This window comes from Bos javanicus, chromosome 12 (assembly GCF_032452875.1).
Source record: "Bos javanicus breed banteng chromosome 12, ARS-OSU_banteng_1.0, whole genome shotgun sequence".
In the NCBI taxonomy this organism is placed as follows: Eukaryota; Metazoa; Chordata; class Mammalia; order Artiodactyla; family Bovidae; genus Bos; species Bos javanicus.
The window spans coordinates 5,747,132-5,770,191 of NC_083879.1; positions in this window are offsets into that span (position 1 = coordinate 5,747,132).

Genomic DNA, 23,060 nt, shown 5'->3' on the forward strand with positions numbered 1-23,060 from the left:
TATACTACCCAAAGCACTCTGTAGATTCAATGCAATACTTATCAAGCTACCAATGGTATTTTTCAGAGATCTAAAAAAATACTTTCACAATTTGTGTGAAAATACAAAATACCTCTAATAGCCAAAGCAATCTTGAGAAAGAAGAATGGGACTGGAAGAATCAAACTGCCTGACCTTAGACTATACTACAATGCTCCAGTCACCAAGAGAGTATAATACTGACACAAAGACAAAAGTATAGATCAGTGAAATAAAGTAGAAAGGCCAGAGATAAATTTACATACGTATGGCCACTGAATCTTTGACAAAGGAGGAAAAATATACAGTGGATAAAAGACAAACTGTTTAAGAAGTAGTGCTGGGAAAACTGGTCAAGCACCTGCAAAAGAATGAAACCGGAACACTTTCTAACACCATACACAAAAATAAACTCAAAATGGATTAAAGATCTTAATGTAAGACCAGAAACATTTAAATTCCTAGAGGAAAACATAGGCAAAACACTCTCTGACATAAATCACAGCAAAATCCTCTATCACTCACCTTCCAGAGTAATGCAAATAAATGTAAAAATAAACAAATGGGACCTAATTAAACTTAAAAGCTTTTGAGCAATGAAGGAAACTATAAGCAAGGTGAAAAGACAGCCTTTAGAGTGAGAAAACAATAGCAAACGAAGACACTGACAAAGATTTAATCTCAAAAATATACAAACAGCTCATGTAGCTCAATGCTAGAAAAATAAATGACCCAATCAAAAAATGGGCCAAAGTACTAAACAGACATTTCTCCAAAGAAGGCATACAAATGGCTGACAAACACATGAAGAAATGCTCAACATCACTCATTATCAGAGAAATGCAAATCAAAACCACAATGAGGCACCATCTCATGGAAGTCTAAATGGCTGCCATCAAAATGTCTACAAACAATAAATTGCTGGAGAGGGTGTGGAGAAAAGGGAGCTCTCCTCTTACACTGTTGGTTGGAATGCAAACAGTACAGGCATCCAAGAGAAAAATGAGGAGATTCCTTTAAAAACCTGGAAATAGAACTACCATATGACCCAGCAATCCTACTGCTGGGCATACGCACTGAGGAAACCAGAATTGAAAGAGACATGTGCACCCTGATGTTCATTGCAGCATTGTTTACAATAGCTAGGACATGGTCCATCATCAGACAAATGGATGAGAAACTGGTACATATACAGAATGGAATATTACTCATCTATTAAAATGAACACATTTGAATCAGTTCTAATGAGGTGTATGAAACTGGGGCCTATTATACAGAGTGAATTGTCAGAAAGAAAACCACCAATATAGTATAATAATGCATATATATGGAATTTAGAAATATAGATGATAACCATGACCCTATATGCAAGCCAGCAAGAGACAAAGGTATAAAAAAACAGACTTTTGGGCTCTGTGGGAGAAGTTGAGGGTGGGATAATTTGAGAGAATAGCAGTGAAACATGTATATTATCATATGTGAAATAGATGACCAGTCCAAGTTCGATGCATGGAACAGGGCACTCGAAGCCATTGCATGGGGACAACCCAGGGGGATGTGATGAGGAGGGTTGTGGGAGGGGTTCGTGATGGAGGACACATGTACACCTGTGGCTGATTCATGTCAATGTATGGCAAAAGCCACCACAATATTGTAAAGTAATTAGCCTTCAATTAATATGAAAAGTGAAAGTGAAGTCACTCAGTCATGTCCAACTCTTTGTGACCACATGGACTGTAGCCTATCAGGCTACTCCATCCATGGGATTTTCCAGGCAAGAATACTGGAGTGGATTGCCATTCCTTCTCCAGGGGATCTTCCCAACCCAGGGATCAAACCTGGGTTTCTTGCATTGCAGGAAGATGATTTACCGTCTGAGCCACCAGGGAAGCCAAGTAATATAAGTAAATTAATTTACAAAAAAGAAATTTAACATTGGCAGGTAATGCATAATTATTAATATTAGTTGTTCAAAGCATTACATAGTTGTTCACTTAAGAAAATAAAATATTTGAATGTCTTAGAAATGTTTTTTAAAATTGTTTTAAATACTGTAGCAAAATAAATAATGTCATAGCTCTCTTAATGACTTTATAATCTTGTTCACTTATGTGCTGTAAAACAAGCCACCAGATGGTAAAGTCTACCTGTATACATTATTTTCTTATCTTGCAAAGGGTAATCATCATTGTTTTTTTGATATACTTATTCATTAATGTCTTTTCAAATATAAAGGCCAATAGACCCTTTTTCATTTCTTCTAAGAAATTTCAGGTCACTTTTGTTTCCTTCATTATGTCTTTCAGTATTTTTATTATATTTATTTACTTATTTTTATATTAAATTTTAGATAGAAAATTGATATGAAAGTACTAAGTACTAATGTACTTTCATATCATGTACTTCCTCTCTGACACAAAATTTTTTATTAGAAAATTGATATGAAGGTATAATGTACTTTTGTATCATGTACTTCCTCTCTGACACAAAAATTTCTCCTATTGTTTAAATTTTGCCTTAGTGTTGAACTTTGGTTATAATTAATGAAGTAGTATTGATGCATTAACTAAAGTCAATACTTTACATTAGAGCTTATGCTTTATATTGTACCTTCTATAGGTTTTCACAAATGTAAAACATACATCCATAATTTCTGTATCATATAGAATAATTTCACTATGCTAAAAATCTCCTTTGTTCCACTTATTCATCCTTCTTCCCCTTAAATCCCCGGCAACCACTGATCTTTTCACATTCTCCATATGTTGCCTTTTCCAAATTGTTGCATAATTGAATTCCTACAGTATGTAGCCTCTTCAGATGGGCTTCTTTCACTTAAAGTGATTTTAAATCTTATATTTTTATTTTTCTATTTCTATAGACTTTTTCTTTTTTTATTGTTGAAAAATACTCCAATATATGAATACCCATCCACCTATTAAAAGATATATTGACTACCTTTTAGTTTTAAAAATTATGAATGGAAGTGCTATAAAAATTTGTGTGAGGGTTCTTCTACGGATATAAGTTTTTAACTTAGTTGTGCAAATATAAGTGGAATTTCTGTGTATTATAGTCTAGTTTTGTAAGAAGCTCACAAACTGTTTCCTTTTTTATGGAATGCTTTTCCCTCAACTATATTCCCTCAATTATATTTCCCTTATAAATATATATGTTCTCCAAATATTCTTCTATACTCCTTATACACTGTTCCTGGGAAATGATACATACATAACTGAGTTCACCTAATGCTAAGAGACTCATAAATTTCTCCTGAGTAGCCTTGTTTGTGTGTATTAGTTGCTCAGTCGTGTCCTACTCTTTTTGCCCCATGGACTGTATCCCACTAGCCCCCTCTGTCCATGGAATTCTCCAGGCAAGGCTACTAGAGTGGGTTGCCATTTCCTTCCCAGGGATCTTCCTGACCCAGGGATTGAACCCATGTCTCCTGCATTGTAGGTGGTCTCCTGCATTACAGGTGGATTCTTTACTGACTGAGTCACCTGCTCAGAAGCACACTTGCTACTTGGCAATAGTTTTTATTCCTCCCCTGCCTCATGTCCTTATCTAATCACTAAATAAGATGTGTAGATATAAGTTCTTAATTATCTGTCTTATGTGTATGTTTGTCTTTATCATTACTTGTATTACCCTAATACTATATTTAAATGTTTATATTTTGCTCAAAATTACTTTATGGCTCATTGTCTTTAAAGTAAAATCACATTTCAGCATGTTTTATGCAGTCATACTTGATATAATTTTCATTGTCCTCATTTTCTAGCATTGTATGTATTATTCCAAAAACACAAATGAATATTTAACGCTTTAAATGGAATCTGTAAATAAAGTTTTCCTCATGCTCTTCTCACAGCAAGAAATGACTATTCCTCCCCTGTACTTATATTTATTGAAAAAAGTATTTCTATAACAATTTATGCAAGTGTTTCTTCTTCAAGTCTACTCTGATTCTCATTTGCTATCTTGTATTTACACTACAGTTTTTCTAATCTTGCACTACTGTGGTAGAGTTAACCATGTTTTGTCAGTTTTCCTGACTCTTTGTTATGCTAAAAACATCTGGAAAACAAAGATTTCCTCTTTTCCATCAAGTAGATCACAAACAACATAAACATAGCCTTGAACAGTGCCTTAGTTCAGTTCAGTTCAGTTCAGTCGCTCTTTGCGACCCCATGAATTGCAGCACTCCAGGCCTCCCTGTGCATCACCAACTCCCGGAGTTCACTCAAACTCACGTCCATCAAGTCGGTGATGCCATCCAGCCATCTCATCCTCTGTCATCCCCTTCTCCTCCTGCCCCCAATCCCTCCCAGCATCAGAGTCTTTTCCAATGAGTCAACTCTTCACATGAGGTGGCCAAAGTATTGCAGTTTCAACTTCAACATAAGTCCTTCCAATGAACAACCAGGACTGATCTCCTTTAGAATGGACTGGTTGGATCTCCTTGCAGTCCAAGGAACTCTCAAGTCTTCTCCAACACCACAGTTCAAAAGCATCAGTTGTTCAGTGCTCAGCTTTCTTCACAGTCCAACTCTCACATCCATACATAACCACTGGAAAAACCATAGACTTGACTAGACAGACCTTTTTTGGCAAAGTAATGTCTCTGCTTTTCAATATGCTATCTAGGTTGGTCATAACTTTCCTTCCAAAGAGTAAGCATCTTTTAATTTCATGGCTGCAGTTACCATCTGGAGTGATTTTGGAGCCCCCAGAAATAAATTCTGACACTTTTTCCACTGTTTCCCCATCTATTTCCCATGAAATGATGGGACCAGATGCCATGGCAGATAGTAAAGGCTCACAAATTATTTGTTGTTTTAGTAACAGTAAATTATACAATGACTGAGTCATTTGAATGAGTTGATTTTCATCTTTAGGGAAGGTCAGATTATTATAATCTTCTCTTGTAAAAAATAATGAAGAAAGACATGTGCAATTAGAAAAGAATACTTTGAAGGATTTTCACATTTGAAAGGGCAAAGATGATATGTGCTTCTACTTCATACAACTTGTGAAAGAAAAAATATTTCTTTTGGACAGAGAAAAATGTTTCTAAAAAAACAAAAGTAAAAGAAATAAATCTATATATATTGTGTTGTGAAATGAGTAAAAAAGAAGTCTGAGACAAATGTTTAATTCAAATTAATTAAGTATTTAATACAACACCCCAAAACAATTTTATAATTTCAATGATAGTTCAAATGAGAGACATTTTTCAGTGAGTAATACTTTATCTCTGAATGTATGGAAATAATAAACATCAAAAACAACACAGAGTGGGATTTTTTCTGTTGAGTTTGTTTATGTTTTGTACTAAATTTGCAATTGATTTAAACTCTTTTGCATAGGCTAGAGACATATAAAGTCAAATGAAAACATTTTAAATTAGTAGGCTCACAGAAATTTTGCTCATCTATGGATTGAAACATCTTTTTTTGGATGTTAGTTCTAAAAGGTCTTGTAGGTTTTCATAGAAATGTTCAACTTCAGCTTCTTCAGTGTTACTGGTTGTGGCATAGGCTTGGATTACCATCATATTGAATGGTTTGCCTTGGAAATGAACAGAGACCATTCTGTTGTTTTGGGGATTGCATCCAAGTACTGCATTTCAGACTCTTTTGTTGACCATGATGGCTACTCCACTTCTTCTAAGGGAGTAGTAGATATAATGCCCACAGTAGTAGATATAATGGTCATCTGAGTTGAATTCACCCATTCCAGTCCATTTTAGTTCACTGATTCCTAGAATGTTGACGTTCACTCTTGCCATCTCCTATTTGACCACTTCCCATGTGCCTTGATTCATGGACCTGACATTCCAGGTTCCTATGCAATATTGCTCTTTACATCATCGGAACTTGCTTCTATCACCAGTCACATCCACAGTTGGGTATTGTTTTTTCTTTGACTCCATCCCTTCATTCTTTCTGGAGTTTTCTCCACTGATCTCCAGTAGCACATTGGGCACCTACTGACCTGGGGAGTTTCTCTTTCAGTATCCTATCATTTTGCCTTTTCATACTGTTCATGGGGTTCTCAAGGCAAGAATATTTGAAGTGGTTTGCCATTTCCTTCTCCAGTGGACCACATTCTGTCAGATCTCTCCACCATGACCCTCCCCTTCTTGGGTGGCCCCACGTGGCATGGCTTAGTTTCCTTGAGTTAGACAAGGCTGTGGTCCGTGTGATCAGATTGGCTAGTTTTCTGTGATTATGGTTTCAGTGTGTCTGCTCTCTGATGCCCTCTTGCAACACCTATCGTCTTATTTGGGTTTCTCTTAACTTGGACGAGGGGTATCTCATCATGGCCGCCCCTCCTGACCTTGGACGTGGAGTAGCTCCTCTCAGCCCTCCTGCACCCACTCAGCTGCCGCTCCCTGGACATGGGGTTGCTCCTCTCAGCTGCCTCCCCTGACCTCAGGTATGTGGTAGCTCCTCTTGGCCACCGCCCCTGACCTCAGAAGTGGGGTAACTCCTCTCAGCCGCTCCTGTGCCAATGGAGCCTGGCACTCTCAGTCACCGTCCCTGACCTTGGAAGAGGGATAGCTCCTCTCAGCCACACTTCTGTGAGGTCCGTTGCCCCACCTTTATTACTATGTCCCGCCCAAGGTAGACCCTTAGCACCTGCCTTTTTGCAGACCTTTTAAGAAGCAGAAGAGTACCATTATTGAAGGAATGCAAAAGAAGGAAGTCAAGAAACACCCGGATTAACAGACAAATTTGGCCTTGGAGTATGGAATGAAGCAGGGCAAAGGTTAATAGAATTTTGCCAAGAGAATGCACTGGTCATAATAAACACTCTCTTCCAACAACACAAAAGAAGACTCTATACATGGATATCACCAGATGGTCAACACCGAAATCAGATTGATTATATTCTTTGCAGCCAAAGATGGAGAAGCTCTATACAGTCAGTAAAAACAAGACCAGGAACTGACTGTGGCTCAGATCATGAACTCCTTATTGCCAAATTCAGACTGAAATTGAAGAAAGTGGAGGAAACCACTAGACCATTCAAATATGACCTAAATCAAATCCCTCATGACTATACAGTGGAAGTAAGAAATAGATTTAAGGGACAAGATCTGATAGAGTGCCTGATGAACTATGGACTGAGGTTCATGACATTGTACAGGAGACAGGGATCAAGACCATTCCCATAGAAAAGAAATGCAAAAAAGCAAAATGGCTGTCTGAGGAGGCCTTACAAATAGCTGTGAAAAGAAGAGAAGTGAAAAGCAAAGGAAAAAAAGAAAGATTTAAGCATCTGAGTGCAGATTCCCAAACAATAGTAAGGAGAGATAAGAAAGCCTTCCTCAGCAATCAGTGCAAAGAAATAGAGGAAAACAACAGAATGGGAAAGACTAGAGATCTCTTCAAGAAAATTCGAGATACCAAGGGAACATTTCATGCAAAGATGGGCTCAATAAAGGACAGAAATGGTATGGACCTAACAGAAGCAGAAGATATTAAGAAGAGGTGGCAAGAATACACAGAAGAACTGTGCAAAAAAGATCTTCATGACCCAGATAATCATGATGGTGTGATCACTCACTTAGAGCCAGACATCCTGGAGTGTGAGATCAAGTGGGCCTTAAAGCACCGCTATGAACAAAGCTAGTGGAGGTGATGGAATTCCAGTTGAGCTATTTCAAATCTTGAAAGATGATACTGTGAAAGTGCTGAATTCAGTATGCCAGCAAATTTGGAAAACTCAGCAGGGGCCACAGGGCTGGAAAAAGTCAGTTTTCATTCCAATCCCAAAGAAAGGCAATGCCAAAGGATGTTCAAACTACCACACAATTGCACTCATCTCACACGCTAGTAAAGAAATGCTCAAAAATCTCCAAACCAGGCTTCAGCAATATGTGAATGATGAACTTCCAGATGTTCAAAGTGGTTTTAGAAAAGGCAAAGGAAGCAGACATCAAATTGCCAACATCTGCTGAATCATTGAGAAAGCAAGAGAGTTCCAGAAAAACATCTATTTCTGCTTTATTGACTATGCCAAAGCCTTTGACTGTGTGGATCACAATAAACTGTGGAAAATTCTGAAAGAAATGGGAATATCAGACGACCTGACCTGCCTCTTGAAGAATCTATATGGAGGTCAGGAAGCAACAGTTAGAGCTGGACATGGGACAACACACTGGTTCCAAATAGGAAAAGTAGTACGTCAAGTCTGTATATTGTCACCCTGCTTATTTAACTTATATACAGAGTGCATCATGAGAAATGATGGGCTGGATGTAGCACGAGCTGGAATCAAGATTGCCAGGAGAAATATCAATAACCTCAGATATGCAGATGACAGCACCCTTATGGCAGAAAGTGAAGAGGAACTAAAAAGCCTCTTGATGAAAGTGAAAGAGTAGAATGAAAAGTTGGCTTAAAGCTCAACATTCACAAAATGAAGATCATGGCATCTAGTCTCATCACTTCATGGGAAATAGATGGGGAAATAGTGGTAACACGGTCACACTTTATTTTGGGGGGGCTCCAAAATCACTGCAGATGGTGACTGCAGCCATAAAATTAAAAGACGCTTACTCCTTGGAAGGAAAGTTATGACCAATCTTGATAGTATATTGAAAAGCAGAGACATTACTTTGCCAACAAAGGTCCGTCTAATCAAGGCTATGTTTTTTCCAGTGGTAATGTATGGATGTGAGTGTTGGACTGTGAAGAAAGCTGAGCACCGAAGAATTGATGCTTTTGAACTGTGGTCTTGGAGAAGACTTTGAGAATCCCTGGGACTGCAATGAGATCCAACCAGTCCATCCTAAAGGAGATCAGTCCTGGTTGTTCATTGGAAGGACTGATGTTGAAGTTGAAACTCCAATACTTTGGCCACCTCATGTGAAGAGTTGACTCGTTGGAAAAGCCTCTGATGCTGGGAGGGATTGGGGGCAGGAGGAGAAGGGGACGACAGAAGATGAGATGGCTGGATGGCATCACCGACTCGATGGACATGGGTTTGAGTGAACTCCGGGAGTTGGTGATGCACAGGGAGGCGTGCCGTGCTATGATTCATGGGGTCACAAAAAGTCGGACACAACTGAGTGACTGAACTGAACTGATGGATTGAGACTCTATTTAACGTTTGCTAAATATATATTCTAGTGCAGTATGTTTTGATGAATTATCCTTGTGCTAATAAACAAAAAAGATACCACCCTTGCAGAAATACCAGGCAAATATGGACGACTAAATCTACAACCTTATATATTAAATCTCCAGTGAAAATTGATCTGCCAAATTCTACTACGTTCAGCTACCTCTGGGGAAAACATATGTCTCTTATCTAATGAGCTTAAGAAGATACACTCTTTGAGTAGCAGAGGGAATTGAAAAGCAAATGAACAAACAAAACTTGTATCAGTTATTATACCCTTAAATGTCTTTGAAAAAAATGCTTGAAAATGCTTTAAATTAGACCAAAAATTGAAAACTGAATGTTTCAGTGCTCTAAGGAAGTTTGTAATTTACACAAAATTTATTCCAATATCAAGAATAAATTAATAAATTCCCTCTAGTTAATTTTGGTGGCATATATTTACCTATATTAAAAAAAATATTCTTCATAATAATCTCTAAAGTATTGGTGATGTGCTGTGCAGTGCTCAGCTGCTCAGTCATGTCTGACTCTTTGTGAGCCCATGAACTGTAGCTTGCCAGTTTCTCTGTCCTTGGGGATCCTCCAGTCAAGAATCCTGGAATGGATTGCTATGCCCTCCTCCAGGGGTTCTTCATAACCCAGAGATTTAAGCCAGGTCTCCCAAATTGCAGGCATTCTTTACTGTCTGAGCCACCAGGAAAGCCCATGAATCCTGGAGTGGGTAGCCAATCCCTTCTCCAGGGGATATTCCTGACCAAGCAATCAAACTGAAGTCTCCTGCAATGCAGGCAGATTCTTTAACAACTGAACTACCAGGGAAGCCCTAAGTGTTGGTTGTTGTTCTTGTTCAGTTGCCCAGTCATGTCAGACTCTTTGCAACTCCATGGACTGCAGCACACCAGACCTCACTGTCCCTCAGCATCTCCTGGAGTTTTCCCAAGTTCATGTTCATTGTGTTGGTCATTCAGTCCAGCCATCTCATCCTCTGATGCTCTCTTCTCCTTCTGCTCTCAATCTTTCCCAGTGTCAGAGACTTTTCCAATGAGTCAGTTCTTCACGTCAGGTGGCCAAAGTATTGGAGCTTCAGCTTCAGCATTAGTTCTTCCAGTAAATATTCAGGGTTGATCACCCTTTAGATTGACTGTTTTGATCTCCTTGCTGGCCAAGGGACCTTCAGGAGTCTTCGAAAGCACCACAGTTCGAAGGTATCAGTTCTTTGGTGTTCTGCCTCCTTTATATTCTGCCTCCTCCAGTCCAGCTCTCACAACAATATGTGACCACTGGGAAGACCATAGCCTTGACTATACAGACCTTTGTTGTCACAGTAATGTCTCTGCTTTTCAGTACATTGTCTAGATTTCTCATTTGCTTCTGATATCATGGCTGCAGTCAGCATCTGCAGTGATTTTGGAGCCCAAGAAGAGGAAATCTGTCACTACTTCCACCTTTTCTCCTTCTACTCACCATATAGTAATGGGGTCGGATGCTATGGCTTTAGGTTTTTTTTTTTTTTTTTTTTAATATTTAGTCTTAAGCCAGCTCTTTCACTCTTCTCCTTCACATTCATCAAGAGACTCTTTAGTTCTTCTTCTCTTTCTGCCATTAGAGTTGTATCATCTATATGTCTGAGGTTGTTCGTGTTTCTCCTGCCTATATTGATTCCAGCTTGTAACTCAGCCAGCCTACCATTTCTCATGATGTGTTCTGCCTATAGGTTGAACAAACCTGGTGACAACAGACTGCACTGTTGTACTCCTTTCTCTTGAACCAACTAGTTATTCCATACAAGGTTCTAACTGTTGCTTTTTGATCCACATGCAGGTTTCTCAGGAGACAGGTAAGATGGTCTGGCATCCCCATCGCTCTAAGAGCTTTCTACAGTTTGCCATGATCCACACAGTCAAAGGCTTTAGAACAGTCAATGAAACAAGAGACAGATATTTTTCTGAAATTCTTTTGCTTTCTCTATAACCCAGCAAATGTTGGCAATTTGATCTCCTGTTCCCCTTCCTTTTCTAAACCCTACATATACATCTGCAAGTTCTTGGTTCCCATAATGTTGAAGCCTAGCATGCAAGATTTTAAGCAAGACCTTACTAGCATGGGAGAGGAGTGCAATTATCTGATGATTAGCACATTCTTTGGTATTAACCTTCTCGGGGATTTGGATGAGGATTTACATTTTCCAGCCCTGTGGCCACTGCTGGGTCTTCCAGATTTGCTGTCATAGTGAATGCAACACCTTGATGGCATCTTCCTTTAGGGATTTAAATAATTCTACTGGAATTTCATCGCATCCACTAGCTTTATTAAGAGCAGTGCTTTTTAAGGCCCACTTGACTTTGCACTCCATAATGTCTGATTCTTGGTGACTAACTGCACCATCGTAGTAATCTGGTTCATTAAGATTTTTTTTTATACAGTTTTTCCACCTATTCTCTCTATCTTTTCTTGATCTCTTCAGTGTCTACTAGTTCTGTACCATTTTTATCCTTTATTGTGCCCATTTTTGGGCAGAATGCTCCCTTGATGCTTCCAATTTTCCTGAAGAGATCTCGTCTTTCCCCTTTGTTCTTTTCTTCTAGTATTAAGCACTGTTCATTGAAAAAGCCCTTCTTGTCTCTTCTAGGCATTTTTTGGAACTCTGAGTTTAATTGGATGTACCTTTCCCTCTCTCCCTTGCTTTTTTCCTCTCTTTGCTCTTCCACTATTTGTAAAACCTCCTCGGATAACCAGTTTGCCTTCTTTACATTTTCTTTGGGATGGTTTTGTTCATTGCCTCCTGTATAATTCTATGGACCTCTGTCCATAGTTCTTCAAGCACACTGTTAACTTGATCTAGCCCCTTGAACCTCTTTGTAAGCTCTACTGTGAATTCATATGGGATTTGATTTAAGTCATACCTTGCTGTCATATTGTTTTTCCTGGTTTTCTTTAGTTTAAACCTGAATTTTGCTATGATAAACTGATGATCTGAGCCACAGTCAGATCCAGCTGACTGTATACAGCATCTCCATCTTCAGCTACAAAGAAAGTAACCAATTTGATTTTGGTACTGACCATTTAGTGAAGTCCATGTGTAAAGTCATTTTGTGTTGTTTAAAAAGGGTATTTGCTATGACTAGTACTAGTGGTATTAAGTGTTTATACTAAATTTTAGTTGTGTGTTCTAAATAATGGCAATTTTATTTTTTTCTCTAGTGAGTCAAATACTAAATATTTCAGACTTTGTGTGTCATTCAGTCTCTGACACAATCATACCTCTGCTGGTGGAACACAAAAGCAGACATAAACAGTTAATAACAACTGAGTCTGTCTGTGTTCTGATAAAATTTTATTTATAATAATGTGGTGGGCAGGACTTGGCCACCTGTGTATAGTTTGCTGATCATTAGCATACACTGTTAAACATTATCTGTGTGCAAAATCATCTCCAGCTAAGAACCACTGTTCTAAAGAGACCAGGATCAATGCAGTCATGGATACCTGTTACATTCTGTATACTTAAAATATTCTACATTTTAAAATAGATATGTTTTAAAGATATGTTCTCTAAATAAAAGTGCATGGATTTTAGTGGAACAGAAAACTCAGATGATAAGCACTATGAGGACAAGAACTCCATAATTGTTATTTATCACTAGCTGCAGAACCTGATAGAGGGAACTATCAATAAACATTTATCCAAAAAGCAAAGAAGGAACAATCAATACACATTTATCCAAAAAGCAAATGAATAAAAGTTTGCAAAAATAACTACAATGAACAATTTAGAACTATTTGCCAAGTTTTAAGTTACTATGTTATTTTCCTTAAACACATTTTCTATACTCTCAGACTCTGTGAAGCATGTTTTCTTAGGTAAGATAATTCTCTGCTAAGTCTTTGCAATAGGGCTTGGTGGAAGCTAGAAGACTGAAAGAGAAAGAAGGAATATGCAGCATTTTGTTGTGGTCTCTTTACTGGTTCTGTTGCCATCACCTTAGCAGAATGCAGTGATGGTTTTCCAAACCCTAGCACTTTGTTCCAGTATTAGCAACCTCCACAGCATTTATGAAATCAGAATCATAGAACCCAATGCAGAGGGACTTCCTCCTCAAACATCTGAGTTAAAGCTTGAAGGACTCCTACTCTAAATTTCTTAAGATTTAAAAATTCTAATCCTTTTTGCTCCTTCAGTGTTAGAGATATAGCTATTCCTTGTTGCTGCCTTCTAAGGCAGGAGGTGAAGGGAACGACAGAGGATGAGATGGTGGGATGGCCTCACTGACTCGGTGGACATGAATTTGAGCAAGCTCCGGGAGTTGGTGGTGGACAGGGAATCCTGGTGTGCTGCAGTCCGTGGGGTCACAAAGAGTCAGACACGACTGAGCGACTGAACTGAACTGACTGGACACCTTTTCTCCTCCAGCATTAGAAGTATAGCTGTTTCTTGTTGCTGTCTGCCTAAGAAAACACCTTCATCTACATTTTTTGACTTTCAGTTTTTCAATATATAGTTAACAGGTCTGTATATTAAATTATCTTTGCTAAAGTAATTGCTGTGATTTCTATGCCCAAACTGAATTCTGGATGATACAAACTAAAGGAATAAAAACACGGACACCATTCATTCTATGGTCAGTAAAATGGAGATAGGAGGGCCAAATGACTTAAGGAGATAATTTTTAATTGGTTCCTGAAAAACTTATAGGTGTTTGACAGACTAACCATGTAAAAATTTTTAAGGGTGCATGCATGTATGCTCAGAGAAGGCAATGGCACCCCACTCCAGTACTCTTGCCTGGAAAATCCCATGGATGGAGGAGCCTGATGGGTTACAGTCCATGGGGTCGCTACGAGTTGGACACAACTGAGCGACTTCATTTTCACTTTCATGCATTGGAGAAGGAAATGGCAACCCACTACAGTGTTCTTGCCTTGAGAATCCCAGGGACGGGGTAGCCTGGTGGGCTGCCGTCTATGGGGTCACACCGAGTCAGACACAACTGAAGCGACTTAGCAGCAGCAACACCAGCATGTATGCTAAATCACTTGTCATGTCCGACTCTTTGTGACTCCACAGACTATAGCCTGCCAAACTCCTCTGTCCATGGGATTCTCCAGACAAGAATATTGGAGTGGGTTGTTTTGTGCTTCTTCAGGGGATCTTCCAAAATCAGGGTTCAAGCCCATGTCTCTTGTGTCTCTTGCGTCTCTTACAATGGCAGGTGGTTTTGTTAACCAGTAGCACAGCCTGGGACGCCCTCATTAAGGTTATTTGAAGGAAAAGATAATGAGGCTCCTGAACAGGGGAAAAAAACACACACACACAGAATGGTGAAATAGTAAATTTAGAAACTGTGATACTATTTTAATAAATAGATAGAAAAGATTAATGTGATTACAATGTGGCTAGGGTGATACAACACTGGATATCCTAAGGTATCAATCATTCACTCAATTGCTGTGCTAAATTTATGGAGTAAACAAAATAGAATTTGTCTATAAAGAGATAGCATATTCAGTCTAGCTGAAAGATTGATACTAAAGAATTAATTTTACTAATAATTATATAATTAAAAATTCTGCAAAAAAATGAAATTCAGAGAGCTAGAATGAAGAATTAATAAGAAACTTTTAAATTAAGATGTGATAAGGAAATCTTTTCTGAGGAAGTGACATTTAAGCTAAGAACCAAAAGAGAAAAATTATTTTGGCCAGAATTAGACAGTTTGGTGTAAATTTGGGCCTTACTCTTGGCTTGGTTGAAAGATTTAAGTATGAAAGTTGTATGATCTTAGTTCTGTTTTAACCTAGAGTCTGTCATACAGAATGAAGTAACACAGAAAGAGAAAAACATGTACTGTATATTAATACATATATATAGAATCTAGAAAAATGGTCTTGATTAAACTATTTGGAGGCAGGAATAGAGACACAATAATAGAGAACAAACTTGTAGACACAGTGGGAGAAGGAATGGATGGGATAAATTGAGAGAGCAGCATTAGCATATATACACTCAGTTAGGTTCAGTTCAGCTGCTCAATCATGTCCAACTCTTTGTGACTCCGTGGACCAGTTATGGATTTTCATAAATTTTTTTGAAATTCTAATAATAGTATAATAGCTATATGTATTTTTAATGTTTATTTTTAGCTAATATTAAGTGAGAGTACATCAAGGCTGTATACTGTCACCTGCTTATTTAACTTATATGTAGAGTACATCATGAGAAATGCTGGGCTGGAAGAAGCACAAGCTGGAATCAAGATTGCCTGGAGAAATATCAATAACCTCAGATATGCAGATGACACCAACCTTAGGGCAGAAAGTGAAGAGGAACTCAAAAGCCTCTTGACGAAAGTGAAAGAGTAGAGTGAAAAAGTTGGCTTAAAGCTCAACATTCAGGAAACAAAGATCATGGCATCGGGTCCCATCACTTCATGGGAAATAGATGAGGAAACAGTGGAAACACTGTCAGACTTTATTTTGGGGGGCTCCAAAATCACTGCAGATGGTGATTTCAGCCATAAAATTAAAAGACACTTACTCCTTGGAAGGAAAGTTATGACCAACCTAGATAGCATACTCAAAAGCAGAGACATTACTTTGCCAACAAAGATCTGTCTAGTCAAAGCTATGGTTTTTCCAGTGGTCATGTATCGATGTGAGAGTTGGACTATGAAGAAGGCTGAGCGCTGAAGAATTGATGCTTTTGAACTGTGGGGTTGGAGAAGACTCTTGAGAGTCTCTTGGACTGCAAGGAGATCCAACCAGTCCATTCTAAAGGAGATCAGCCCTGGGATTTCTTTGGAAGGAATGATGCTAAAGCTGAAACTCCAGTTCTTTGGCCACCTCATGTGAAGAGTTGACTCACTGGAAAAGACTCTGATGCTGGGAGGGAATGGGGGCAGGAGGAGAAGGGAATGACAGAGGATGAGATGGCTGGATGGCATCACTGACGTGATGGACATGAGTTTGAGTGAACTCCAGGAGTTGGTGATGGACAGGGAGGCCTGGAGTGCTGCGATTCATTGGGTCACAAAGAGTCGGACACGACTGAGTGACTGAATTGAAGTGAGAATAATTGTATCCAATTACTTTAAATTTTTTTGACAAGCCAACCCTTACTTTACCTCCTATTTCATTTCTTCTCTATTACTCTGCTTGATCCATATTCTCCTCTCCATTGTTATTTGGAATATGCCTAGCTCCTTTCTTAGACCTTATGCAAATACTTGCTTTGCCTTCTTCCTGAACAATCTTGACTAAACATGACTTTCTTAAACTGTCTTTTGAAATGCCAAATTAATTAATAAATCTTCCTTGGGAACTTAATGTAAAATAGCATTTCACTATATAAAAATACATTCACTTACTATGCTGTATTTTTATTTCTAGCTCTTATCAATGAATTATTTATTTGTTTACCATTGTTGATCCCCACTAGAGTATGAGCTCTGTAACAACTAGAATTTTATCTGCTTCTCCTTTATTGTATCCCTGGTGTAGGAGTTCAATAAATATTTACTGAAGAACAAATATGAATTAAATATTTTAACACTACACAATAGCTTTCTTTAAGTCTATTAATAGCTTTGTTTTGAAATCTAATTTGTATTATATTAATGTAGCACAGTTTTTCCTAACTGGGGGTGATGAAGGAAATGACAACCCACTCCAGTATTCTTGACTGGGAAATCCCATGGACAGAGGAGCCTGGTGGGATAGAGTGCATAGGGTCACAAAAAGTTGGACACTACTGAAGTGACTGAACATGCAGTGTAACCCAGTGCTTCTCACCTGTGGGGGAGGGTGTAATCTAAGGGTGATTTTATAATATCTGGAGATATTTTTGGTTGTTACAACAGGAGGAGGGTAGTGCTCCTGGCATCTAGTGTATATAGGTCTTGGATGTTGCTAAACATCAAGGACATACCTTTATAACAAAGAATTATGCATGAAATATCAATAGTGTCACCGTAGTGAAACCTTGATGTAGCCACTCCATTTTCACTTTGATTAGCATGTTCTTGTATCATTTTACTTTATTTTACTTTCAATCCTATTGTGAGTTTATGATTTATACATGCATTTCATCAAATGATTGCCTATGTTTATATTTTTATATTTTAATTAAATAGTTAATCTGTTTAAATTCACCATGATGCTTGGTATATTTGGAACACTTTTATATATGCTTATTATCTCTCTTCCTTATTCTGTTCTTTTCTCAATTCTTTTATGTTGATAAAGGAATGTTTTTAGAGTTTTTTAAAACTTTTCATCAGAATATAATATAGAAATTGAAATGCACATAAGTGTGAAAATCAGTGAATTTCACAAGTTTAACATATCTGTATGTCCAGCACTCAGATTAAGAAATGGGATTATGACCATCACCCCATGTGGTCATGCTCCCTACCAGTCTCTAGCTAATCACAAGAAACCACTATTCAGACATTTTTAGCAGCATAGAGAAAGGTTTTTTTTTTTTTTGGTATGTTAGTTGAATAGATTTATAGAGTATGTGTTATTTTTTTCTGATTCTTCATTCAATATTGTGATAAAGAATCATTCTTATTTTCCATGTAGTTGTAGACTTTATGTTCCTGTGGCTCTATCACATTTTGTGAATTTACCAGAGTTAATTTACACATTTTGTCTTATAAGCATTTGAATAGTTAACAGTTTCAGATGATTATTAATAGTACTATTATACACACTAGAACAAATCTTTTGTTAAACCCATGTCCACATTAAATCTGACGATACACCTTTAAGAAAATCATCAAATAATTTTCCAAATTGGTTGTACAAATGTATACTTTGACAAATGGTACACAGAATTCTGGTTGCTCCCCATTCTTACCAATAATTAATATTTTTCACCTGCTTCATTTGGTACATTCTGGGGTTTAGAGCATTGTGGTGGTGTGATTTTATTGATAGATGATTAAGTTGAACAATACTTTTACCTATATTAATTAGGTATTTTGATATCTTTTTTGGTGAAGTATCTTTTTAAATCTTTATATCTTTTTCATTGAACTTTGTTCTAATTGATTTATTGGAGAACTTTACATGTTTTGCATTTGTCAAATATATGTATGGTGAATATCCTTTTCCTCTTGGGGGTTTGCCAATAAGTTGGTTTTTAATCACCTTAGTTCTTCTCTATTGGTTTAGAGTACATGCATTCTATTTTAACTATTACTTTTAAAATGTTAACATACACAGGATTATATGTGTATGTGCAACACTGCATTCAAAAGGATATATTCTTTTACCCATTCACTCATCCTGTGAGAGATATGCTATTTTTTTTCTAGTATTTTCTTTTTTTCTTTTTTTTTTTGTAATCCTACAAATTAGACATGAATTTATCATTATTTTATATAGTCTATGTTTCATAAAATCCATCCATATATTGCATATTTTCTTCTGTTTCAGTTCTTCTGTGTAAAGTGGCTTCTTTTTGAAGCAATCCTTTAGAATGGTGATTCTAAAATTTATCATACAGAAAAATAACGTGGTAGGCTTGTTGAAACAGAAATTGCTGGGCAACTTAAAAGTGCACAGACTCCTTCTAGGGTGACACTGGCAACCTGGAGCAGATCCGAGGGAGAACATGGAGATGACACCCACAGTCAGCTCCTGGATGTAAACTTAGAAGCCTGACCCCACTGCTGCATCTTCTGAAGCATGCAAATAGGCCTTCTGAAGTATGCTAATGAGCCTCAGTCAGGGAAAGGTTGGAAATGGGGTGTTTATATCTACTTCCTCGTGCTCAGCCTGAAACTCTGTGCTAAGGAGTCAGAAAGAGTCCTTGGGCACTAATTAAAAAATATTTCTTTGTTTGCAGTTGTACTGTGGGTCTGGACATCAGCTTTATTGGGTTTCAGAGCATCAGGTGGAAGTTTTATAAGCTGAGGTGCTAGATATTGGGTCCAATCCCTTTACTCCTCAAGTTGAAGCTGAGAGTGTGAGTTCTCTTCTGATTGTATGATGTTGTGCTGGGGATGTGGTTTAGGTGGCAGTGTGTTTGAGCCTTTTGTACCCATTTCAAGGTAATCACTGATGCAATGGACATGAACTTGGCCAAACTTCTGGAGATGGTGAGGGACAGAGAGGCCTGGTATGCTGCTGTCTGTGGGGTTGCAAAGAGTTGGACACAACTGGGTGACAGAACAACAATCTCTCCTTCAATTGATGTGTATGAGTTACTCAAAGAGTTTCTGGAATTTATTTGGTGGGAATTGCACCATGTGTGGCTCAGGAACCTCCTATTTCACCATCTTGGAACAGAATTCTGTCTTTCTTTTCACTCTTTCCTAATCTTATCATGAAACCTGTTCCCTCACAGTAATCCACAACTCAGTAAATGGAACCTCACATCCTCAGGTGCTTAGGTAAAAAATTTGATAAGTCTTTTAAAAATATTTTCTCATATTACTCTTTTTTATGATATTGCACTGTGCTCATACTCTAATTTCAAGTTACATTGACCTTCTCACTCTTCCTAAAACAGACCAACAAGCCCTTCCTCTTAGAGTTCAAAAAAAAAATTATTTTATTGAAATATAGTTGATTTACAATATTGTGTTTATTATGCACAGCAAAGTGATTCATATATATATATATATGTATACAAATACATACATACATTATGTATGTACATATATATTTATATTCTTCTTCATATTCTTTCTTATTGTGGTTTATCACAGGATATTGAATATAGTTCTGAGGCTGTACATTAGGACCTTGTTGCTGGGGCTTTTTGCATTTACTATTTCCTCAGCTCTTCCTCTAAGCACATTCATGACTGCTGTTTTCCTCCTTCATATCATTATTCCTATGACACAATCTGTAAGACTATCCTTGGACACATAATATTGGGGCCCATTCTAGCACATTTCCTATATTCTTTTATATATTTTCTTAGCATGTATTGTTCTTATTTTGTGTTCCACCAAGGAAAGGGTTATTTTCTTTTATTCTCAATACTATATTTCTAGTGTCCACAACAGTGCCTGGCACACAATATTGAATAAATAAATTGACCTTAAGAATTGATCATGGCATCCGGTCCCATCACTTCATGGGAAATAGATGGGGAAACAGTGGAAATAGTGTCACACTCTATTTTTCTGGACTCCAAAATCACTACAGATGGTGAATGCAGCCATGAAATTAAAAGACGCTTACTCCTTGGAAGGAAAATTATGACCAACTTAGATAGCATATTCAAAAGCAGAGACATTACTTTGCTAACAAAGGTTCGTCTAGTCAAGGCTAAGGTTTTTCCTGTGGTCATGTATGGATGTGAGAATTGGACTGTGAAGAAGGCTGAGCGCCAAAGAATTGATGCTTTTGAATTGTGGTGTTGGAGAAGACTCTTGAGAGTCCCTTGGACTGCAAGGAGATCCAACCAGTCCATTCTGAAGGAGATCAGCCCTGGGATTTCTTTGGAAGGAATGATGCTAAAGCTGAAACTCCAGTACTTTGGCCACCTCATGTGAAGAGTTGATTCATTGGAAAAGACTCTGATGCTGGGAGGGATTGGGGGCAAGAGGAGAAGGGGACGACAGAGGATGAGATGGCTGGATGGCATCACTGACTCGATGGACGTGAGTCTGAGTGAACTCTGGGAGTTGGTGATGAACAGGGAGGCCTGGCGTGCTGCGATTCATGGGGTCTCAGAGAGTCAGACACGACTGAGTGACTGATCTGATCTGATCTGATCTGATTGTATTCTTTCATTTCCCTTGTTCTATATTATTACTTGCTCTTCTTTTGTGTTATAAACTTTTAAAAATTGCTTACTTGTATATAGATTTTCTTTTTTCCCCCTAATTAAAGAGACCACAAGCTCCTTTGTGATAGTAGCTATATTATCTTATTTAAAAATCTAGGTTTAAGGTAAATAGTTCAGGGAGATGTTTATTTATTCATTTATCAATTTCTGTAAAATCTTTGCAATATTAATGTGTTGTGTAGAATTAATGTTTTATTTAATGCTTTATTCAATGTTGAGTCTGTTATGTGCTCAAGATATATGATTTTATTAATAAAAAATGGGAATTTTCATTAATATTTTACTTTTCTCCAAATTCACAATAGATTATATAATCATTACTTCTTTATTATACATATTGCTCAAGTAATTAGTTACTTGTATCTTGTTATTTACTGATATTTAATCTCTTAGGTCTTTACAAGATAAGTTATTCTTCTAAAACCTAAATTATTATGCTGTTCTCTTTACTTACTCCTGCTTTTTTGAGTACTTCTGGGGACAGATTTTTTTTAAATGTTCAGAATATATAGTTTCTTTATAGTTATTTTGATTTCTTAATAATAGAACATTTTATTAAAATCCAAAGTGGATTAATTTATAGGATATGTATTTGAAGATAAAGCAAAAAGAGCAATACAATCTGTAGTATTTTTAGTGCTAGTTTAGAGTTACCAACGTATATGTTCCAAAATGCATCATGAATAAAAGCCTGAGAAAATTGAAAAGGATGCAAGCCATTTCAGCAAGTGGCAAAAATAGGGTGCTTCAAAAGGGCAGAGCTGGCATGAATTAATTGGACTTTCACATCCATGTTTGTCAGAATTATTATAATCCAGTGGAAGAAAGAGTGGAATAGATACTTGGATATTTTTAGTTTATGGATTCTATTTCTTGATCTGTAAGCTAGAACACACATTAACATTTCTTCCAAATTACTCTAGTGAGTTTGGAAGTATGTATAAATCATGGGAATCATAGTAATGATTTTTTAAAAACATCTAAATAAAAAGTAGCACATATTTGCTAAGGAAAACATTTTCATATGTAGGCAGTCCTGTGTGGATTATTCTTAAAACAATTGTAATTTGTTGAAATTAATTCTCTCATTCAAGATAGGTGAAAACTGTCCCTTTTTTTCTGTTTAATTTGTCTTTGTTCTAAATCCTTTACATAGCCATGAAAATCTGAACTGTACATTAAAAAATCCAAGAAAATTAAGGGTGACAATGAGGAGTTGGAGGAGCTAGACCTATGCAGAACAAACATTAGGAAGGTGGAAAGTACTAAAAATCACATTTTGGAATGGGGGGTCCTGTGAAAGGCACTGATGCCCATTAAAAGTTTAAAATATCATAATATTACTAGTTTATTCTTAACATCTTGCATTTAATCCTAAAATGCACTCAACTAGATTTTAAACTGCTTGGTGGCAGAGGTTATAAATAACTTTTTTTTTTCATTCATAATGAAGCACATGTCACTCAGAGTAGAAATTAAATATCTAATAAATCGTGAATGCTACATTGGATGTTCTTTAACCCTAAATTAAAGCAGCTGTTAAGCATTTTTTTCTGTTTATTCTATATAATTAATCTGAAAGTACAATATTTGAAAGTCATTCTTCTATCTTATTTTGTAGTATCTCACAGGTAAGTTTCTCAGGAACAAGAAGCCTCTAGAGAACTGGTTAACAACTGCTCTAATGAATTTTACTTCTCACGGGGAAGTACATTGTAATGTAGTGCATTACTCTACAAGAACTACTGCAAAGAGTATTTAAAATTTTGAAGATATACTTTTATTCCAGACACATCTGCTTAAGTTCTTTCAACTGCTCAGTAGAGGCAGCAACAAAATATTGTGCCGAGTACAGCGTGTCTGCATGTGCAGGGGAGAGAGAGACACACACACACAGAATGAGAAAGAGAAACAGAGAAATGTTTGAGCTAAAGTTGTTAAAGTTTAGGCCCTCAAAGTTAAGTGAGAACTGTATATTTCCCATTCTTTTTTGAAAAAAAAATAAAAACAGAGTGGAATGTGTGAAAAGGAATACTTCTATAGTTATCTTTGAGGGAAAATCTCTCTAGATATGTGTATTTCAATTAACTAATTT